The sequence below is a fragment of the Otolemur garnettii genome, unplaced genomic scaffold (genome assembly GCF_000181295.1).
Source record: "Otolemur garnettii isolate 467f Iridium unplaced genomic scaffold, OtoGar3 scaffold00032, whole genome shotgun sequence".
NCBI lineage: Eukaryota > Metazoa > Chordata > Mammalia > Primates > Galagidae > Otolemur > Otolemur garnettii.
In genome coordinates, this window is record NW_003852427.1 from 13,583,436 (window position 1) to 13,591,294 (window position 7,859).

At 40.9% G+C, this 7,859-nt stretch overlaps 1 pseudogene; it reads right to left on the bottom strand.

The window, feature by feature from the left end:
* Positions 1 to 1,180: 1,180 nt before the first annotated feature.
* LOC100952178 lies at positions 1,181 to 2,853 on the bottom strand (annotated as a pseudogene).
* Positions 2,854 to 7,859: the final 5,006 nt, after the last annotated feature.

Consider the following 7,859-nt stretch of genomic DNA (forward strand, 5'->3'; position numbering starts at 1 on the left):
CCAAGGGGTGATGGAGAACTTCACTTGATTGTGATTCTAGGATCTGTCCTACTTAGAGGAAATGTAGGGAGAAGAGGTGAGTTGGCAAGAATGGAAAGAGACACTTTTTAATAAGAAGTCACTAGGTTATAGGTAGGGGTCGTATATCCAACTATCACAGGTTGTATACTTTCTATCCTTATTTCAGTTCTATTTTTATTTAGGAAAAGTCATTGCCTTAGCTAAGACAATGAAGCTAATCTTTCTTTCCTCTTTTAGCCTCTTTTTTTTTTTTATTGTTTTAGATTTTCATGAGAACTTTATTCAGCAAAGAATCTCCCCAAATGACTCAATACATATGTTCTCTCTGGGTGTGTGTGTACACAGATGGGTAGTATGTTAGCAATTTAGAGTATTTCCTGAGCTTCCTCTCCCCTTTCGAATTTTAACTAAAGTTTACAGAGAAATAGCTGGTGCACAGTTTTAAAAACCTATCTCTAGTAACCTCAACAGCTGAGGCTAAGAGGTAGTATTCTCTTGACTTGTAAGGTTTTCAAGTTATGCCAATTTTTGCCTTTGCCTCCTGACTCAAGCAGCATTCAAGCCCCTCGTCCTTGAGCTTACCACTCAAAACCTTCCTTTAGCTACAGTCACCTGCCAAGGGAAGTCAGCAGTGGCGAGCCCCTATAGTCCCAGCTACTCAGGAGGCTGAGACAAAAGAATCGCCTAAGCCTCAGAGTTTGAGGTTGCTGTGAGCTAAGATGCCACAGCACTCTACAGAGGGTGATTAAGTGAGATTCTGTCTCACAAAACAAAACAAAAACAAGGTGAGGCAGTAGTCTGCAGCGGCAGCACTTCTAATGACCAAACTCTGGCTGTTTCCCAGCCTCAGAAAGGACACAGCCCTGAAGCAGTACACACTGTGACAGGCAGAGGGGACCGAGCCTGAGGAGAACAGCCTGGAAGTAACAGCAGTACACACTGGAGGGGGGGCGGGGAAATCAGAGGCAGAGTAGGGGAGTATATCTGTTTCCCTTTGCCCCACACTTGTTGGTCGTCCAACGGAAGGAAAAATGGATGTGGTCCACAGCAAGCCAGACAGCGTGTATAATGAAGGGTGGCCTGAGTCTCTAGCAAAGACTCCTCTCTCCAGGCACCAAATCCCAGCAAAGTGGATGGCAGAGCAAGCCGAGTCCAGACTTCAGAGTGAGTAGTCATCTTTTGGTTATCATCACTGGATGTAGAGTCAGCTTCCAACAAGCTGGGGCAGGACGAGGGATATGTCCGCTCTCCAGGGCTCTTTGTGGTGGTAGTGAGCATAGTGATGAGAGAGGCATCTGTGTCTGCGGCCGCATCCTTCAACATGTCTGGGACACCTGTTTTCTTCCATGTCTTCAGGAATCCCAATTCCATATCCTTCACGAACTAATTCTAGCCCAATGTCAAGTCTATTCCCACTGCTAGTGTCATATGTAGATCTTTGGCCACATTGAGACCCCAATGTAGACATAGAGATCTTGGCCATAGAGGAGCTTCCAGTCAGTGACATGAGTGAGTCTGTTAAATTCATCCAATGCTTCCTCTTCTCACTGTTCACCTGATGGGGCGATCCACCCCAGACTGCACTCTATTGCTTGAAATAGAAGGCTCAAGAGGTCACTCCTGGGAGCCTTGAGGTCTTTCAGTGGACAGTCTCCATTACATCCAAAGGCAACACCGTAGAAGTCATAGTTCCCATTTTCCAAGGTCCCAAGGATTTGGGCTCCATACTAGGAACCATTTGTAAGTAAAGGTGCTGCTACAGTGTCTCCTATCTGCACAGTCAAATCTTCAGGCAGCCGATTTTCATAGTGCTGGGTCTTCTCATTGACAAGCTTTATCTAACTACAGGCTGCGGGAGCCAATGATCTGGATCCAGAAGTGGTTGGGTGTTCAGAGGCAGAGACATGGACTTCTAGGTACTCATCAGCATGGAAACTGAAGTCAGGGCTGGGGATTTCCTACATGGATGTCTCCGGAATGGCCTGGGCGCCAGACTTCTGAAAGCTGTCAGCATTAGGTTTCTCCCTGGAGCCTTCCTTCGGCCCCACAGCAGCCATGTCACCTCCTCCTCTGTGGGGAGTAACTGCCCAGGGAGCAGCCTGCCCCATGCTGGAACTTGTGTTTTTCCCTCCTGCTGGCTCTCCAGCTCCATCCGGCTCCGTCATTTCCTCTCTTCTCACACTGATGGGTGCTTGCATGGGACTCTAGTTTCTGCACAATGTGCAGTTCTCTCCCAAAGCTCTTCATCTTCTGAAACTTTCTCCAGTATCAAATGTTTGGCTGCTGCCACTTCCTTCTGTGTTCCTGAAATTTTTATAAGTCTTGATAGTAGTAATGTCCCCTCTGATTCTTTGTCACAGGTAATTTTGGCTCCAGAGGCTTTACAGAGAGAATGAATTGTCTCACTGCTTCTTCCTATGATTCTGCCCACGGATCTCTGGGGAACAGAGAGCTGCTCAGCCACTGGGGTGTTCTCCATCAAGATCTGATGGATCGCTGCTTTGGCCTTGCGCACCTGAACAGGAAAACCACTGATAAGCAGCACCCGCTCATCACCTACATCCTCTGTGTCCGCAGCAACACCAGCACCTGTCTGTTTCCGCAGCTGTTTAATATTGGCCCCTTGCCGGCCAACGATGAGCTTCACAGCTTCCTGGGGAACTCACATCTCTATTTCAATGTCAGCCTCCCCAACAAACGTCAGCCACTCTTCTCTGCTCTCCTGTACCTGAGGTATAGGATGTAGGTGACTGTTGCACTGGCTGGGATCCTGAGGCCCAGGGCTATTTTCTGAATAGTGGAGCTTGTCCAAGAATTTTGTTCATTGGACATTTCTGCTTATTCTGACTTATATTCGTGACTGCCACCTCTTACCTCTCCCAATGAACTAGTTTTGAAATGGCAGTCTTTGGAACCTATGATTAATGCTGAGGTGTGGTAATTAACTTTTATAGAAAGATGTCACAAGAATGAGATAGACATGAAAACACAAACTTGTAAGGAGAAAGCTATTACTATAGTAGTTTTCTTTATTCATCCAAGTAATGCACCTTTCTTGGTTTTAAACTTTACAAATACGCATGATTAGATGAGACGGGGATCATTCAGGGTGGTACGGCCGTAGACTCAAATGTGCATGATTAATTGCAGCTTTAATTCTTTTAGAGAGGAAAAAAGTTTGCATTTAATTTTAAATATTAACTAATTCCTACTACTAACTTGACTTCATATTGTGGGCATTTATCTTGCATGAGATAGCAAGAGTATCTGGAGAAGTTGTTGGATTACACCATCACTGAGGTGAAACCCAGACTGAGACATCAGCAGATTGTCCACATATTGGCATAAAATATTGATCTCTGGTGTAATAAGACCTGTGTCTCTCACTAGCTGTTTAGTTTTAGGCAAGTTATTTAGCTTTTCTAGACGTCAGTTTATTCACTTGTAAAAAAGATATCTGTTGTGACTTGAATGCTTATGTCCACTCCAAAAGTCATGTTGAAACTTAATCTCCAGTGAGGCAGTATTGAGAGGTGGGGCCTTCGAAAGGAGATTGGATCATGCTGGCTCTGCCTCATGAATAAATGAGTTCATTCCTGGGTCACTGGATTAATAGGTCATCATGGCTTGGGACCTGGTGGCTTTATAAGAAGAGAGAGAAGCTTAGCTCCTTACCATGGTGAGCCCTGCATGGCCTCAGGACTCTGAAGAGACATTGCACCAGCAAGAATCCTTCACCGGATGTAGTCCCTTGACCTTGGACTTCTCAGCCTCCATAACTGTAACAAATTTCTTTATAAATTACTTAGTTTCAAATACTGTTATAAGCAACAGAAAACAGACTAGGACACTATTCTGTCTGTACTCAAGTGACACATTGAACACATTTGGCCTCTAGTCGTAGCAGCTCAACTGTTGGCTTTGAGAACTTCTTGCTCTGGGTCCCACATTGATGGTGGAAACACTTTTGTAGGATGAGTAGAAAAGCAATACAGCCATTCCTAGAAGGGGGTGACGTTTAAACCAGGAAACCCTTTTCCCAGTTCAGTTTCCTCCCCAGGAGCTTGCCCAGAGAGCAGTATTTCCCACAAACATCATTTGACTCTGAAGTTTCCTTAAGAAAACCACTTTAAGAAGGGGAAAAAAAATCAAGGATTCTGTTTTGGTCCTACTGAATACACATTAAAATTTATCCTTTTTCATTCTACCTATGTCCTGTGACTTTAATTCCTTCAAAGCATTAAAGATAGGATGTCAGAAGTCTGCTTTGCGAAACTCTAGGTTAACCTTTCTCTTCTGTATTGTGATTGCTTCAATCTCTGTTAAGAATACTTTTTCCCAGGAAGACAAATAGATCTAATTCAAGATATAGAGGGCTGATTTCTGGTGGAAAATTGCCATTTGATGGCTGAATTTTCCATTTACAGAGCATAACTTGTTTTAATCATTTACATTTGTGTAGTCTTTGAAACACCAAAATTTGATAATCTCCTAAGAGGGAATATTTAGATACATTGTTTGGCAGAATGATCTATATTATGATATATGTAATCATATACATTTTGTTTCTAAAATAAAAATGTTCACATATTCCCAGAAAGATATTTCTCCTTAATGCTTCCTCCCTTATTTGCCTTTTACTGTGATGACATTTCAGCAAATTTAATAAAGTTGCATCTATTCCCTAAACAAAGTAATAGACCAGGACAAGTAAATCTAGGACTCTGCTGCTTATTTTATCACTCATTAGCTTTAACTTGTCTTTATCCCTCCTTGGATTCCAACAAAAGGGTGGGCTTCCTAGGGGAGCAGAGCACAGAATTTGTATACATTGGGTTTGTGGGAGAGGAGCTACAGCTTACTGTGCTTAAATTCAGCAAAACATTAAACCAACGTGACTCCTTGTTCACCTCTAGTCATGTTTTTCCTTCAGTAGACCTTTTGTTTTTGATACAGAGTCTCACTGTGTCACCTTCAGTAGAGTGCTGTGGCATCACAGCTCACAGCAACCTCAAACTCTTGGGCTTAAGCAATTCTCTTGCCTCAGCCTCCTAAGTAGCTGGGACTATTGGCACCTACCACAACACCTGGAAATTTTTTTGTTATTATTGTCGGCATTGTTCAGCTGGCCTGGACCGGGTTTGAACCCATCAGCCTTGGTGCTTGTGGCTGGTGCCGTAACCACTGTGCTATAGACACCGAGCCACTCTCAATATATTACTAACTGGTTCAAGTGATTTTTTTTCAATATGTTTACGTAAATCTTAAGATGTTTACATGACACCAATTTTTAGAAAAAAGAAGCATTCTCTTATTTCTATTGGGATAGATGAAGGGTTATTTATAATGGTTAATCCCAACCTTCTCTAAGATAAAAAGGGGGCTTATGAGGGTGGAGTGTCTTGCACTGGGGCACAAAGTTAGCAAGCAACAGAGCTGAAATTTAGGCCAGGAGGTCTGGCTGCAATACTCTTTCCTATGAAGCATTTCATCTTAAGGGGTTTGAGTGTCATAGTAGCAAGACTAGTTCATTTAATGGGAAAATGTATTATTTAGGGGAAAAAAATAGATGGTCTGAAGTGAGCTTGGAAAAAGCTCCTATTCTGGCATTTGAGAAGTAAAATGAAGACTTGACTCTCTTTCTCTAAAAGGAATCAGCACTATTGATCATTTATTATCAGTTTAATAAACCTCCCATATATTCCTGGCATGTTTGAGTCTGCTCTAGGTCTTCAAGACTCAGAAGTAAATAAGATATTGTCAAAGACCTCAAAGAGCTCATAATTCTGTGCTAACTATCCTTCCTCACAACATTAGGGGTGGAGGAAGAGATATTAGAACTTCTGATGATATCTATTTACTGGAAAAAAACATTAATTTTTAAAAAAACTTAACATACAGATCAACGTAGCCCATGTAAAAGCCAAATACAGAAAACCACACCATGTCTATGTAGTGCCTCACAGATGCTAGAAAAGGCAAAAAATTAGCATTCTTTTGTTTTTTAATCATCATGAAGGTTAAACACACATCCTAATATTAAACATTGGCTTCTAAGGATTAAAATTCCATGTGAACCCCTCTGTTTTCTCTGACTTTCAGTATGCCTTCAGGTATTAAATGTCACTCTTGACATGATGATAAAATCTCATTTGTTCCATAAAGAAGTACACAGAGAAACTGGCACCATTGTGGTTAGACATAACATTCTGTTATGGGTTAAAAAATGAGTCGAGAGATTAGTAAGGCAAGAAAGAGAAAAAGGTAAGCCACAGCATGAAAAGAAATTAATTGTACAACATTCTTGCCTTTAGCCCTGGGACTTGAATGTTCATATTTTCAAAGAACCCTTGACAAGCAGAGCTGAATGGCATGTTGGTTAACGTACCAGATGATAAATTATTTAGTCAGGGCAAAGATGAGAGTGGATCTTTAAAGACTCCCTAAACATACTAAATAGATTAGATAATTATGAAACACAGTTGATTGAGCAAAATAATAGCAGGTGAAATTTGAAATAGGCAAATGTGAAGTAGGGCACGTTAGAGAATATGATTTAAATTACTGATACACATTGTACGCTCCTAATTGATTGTGAAACCCTAAGGGAAATGAACTAACAGGTATTGTGGGTCAGTTAAAATAACAGTTTGCTTGGTACATGAAATCTTCCTTAGAGTGAAAGAGCCATTTCTTATTAAAAGCATTATCTTAACTCATAAAAATATATGCATACTCAGTGTAGAATTTTGTAAAGACAAACACAAAAATTCTTGGAAAAGGCTGAGTGGAACTGGTGTGGGAGAGTGGAAAATTTATACAAAATTTGTTAAATGGTAAGTAAGCTCGTGGCAGGTCCTGGGTTATCCTAGTGAATTGCATCATTGGCCCCAATTTTTGCAATTCTTTTCTATTCAAGGCCTTTGCTGTGTGACTTCCCAGTTTCTTCTATTAGAGATGGGTACATTTCCATGCTTTGTTTATCTTGGGCTTGCCATGTGACATGCTTCAGCTGATAGGAGGTTAGCAGACTTGATGTGAGCAGATCTTTGTGCAGTTGGGCGTATTCTGTCCTGTGTCTGCCGTTGTTGCAAGCTCCTGACTCAGCCCCAGCTCTAAGAAGAATGAATGCTCCTTGTAAACCACTGAGCTTTTGTAACAGTGAAGGTGAGTTTGTGTGTCAACTTGACTTGGCCCCCGGGTGCTCAGATATTGGGTCAAACGTTATTCTGAATGTGTTTGTGGGGGTGTTTTGGGAAGAGATTAGTATTCCAATCAGTAAAGCAGATTGCTCTCCCTAATGTAGGTGGCCCTCACAGAAGCATCTGAAAGCCTGAATACTTTTTATGGTTTTTTTTTAGTTTTCTGCTAAAAAATATATACTGCTTTTATAAACAGAAGATAAAAACAGTCAAAAGGGAAATAAGAAAATAACGATCAAAATTTTCTACCAAACTGTGATAGGACATTTTCAATGTAAACATACCTGAAAATGAGGTCTATTTCAGAAGTACTCATATTAACTAAAAATTATAACTCACAAATCTCTAATGAGGTGCAATGCAAAAATTGATTATTTTAAGTCCATGTAGTTCTAGTTACAAAAGATATTTATTCCCCCTATTCCTGGTTGAATCAAGCACATTCTATCTTTTACAGTAATAGGTTTCCATGCACTTAAAGGAGATAGTGAAATATTTTTGGACATGGAGAAAACTTTTGAAAAAGAAAAGGTAAATGTCAAGATACATTACTTGACCTTCTACAATATAGGACTGTCCTATTTAATTGATTCTATCATTAAATATTAGAACTGAGACTTTGGTTTTACTTTTATG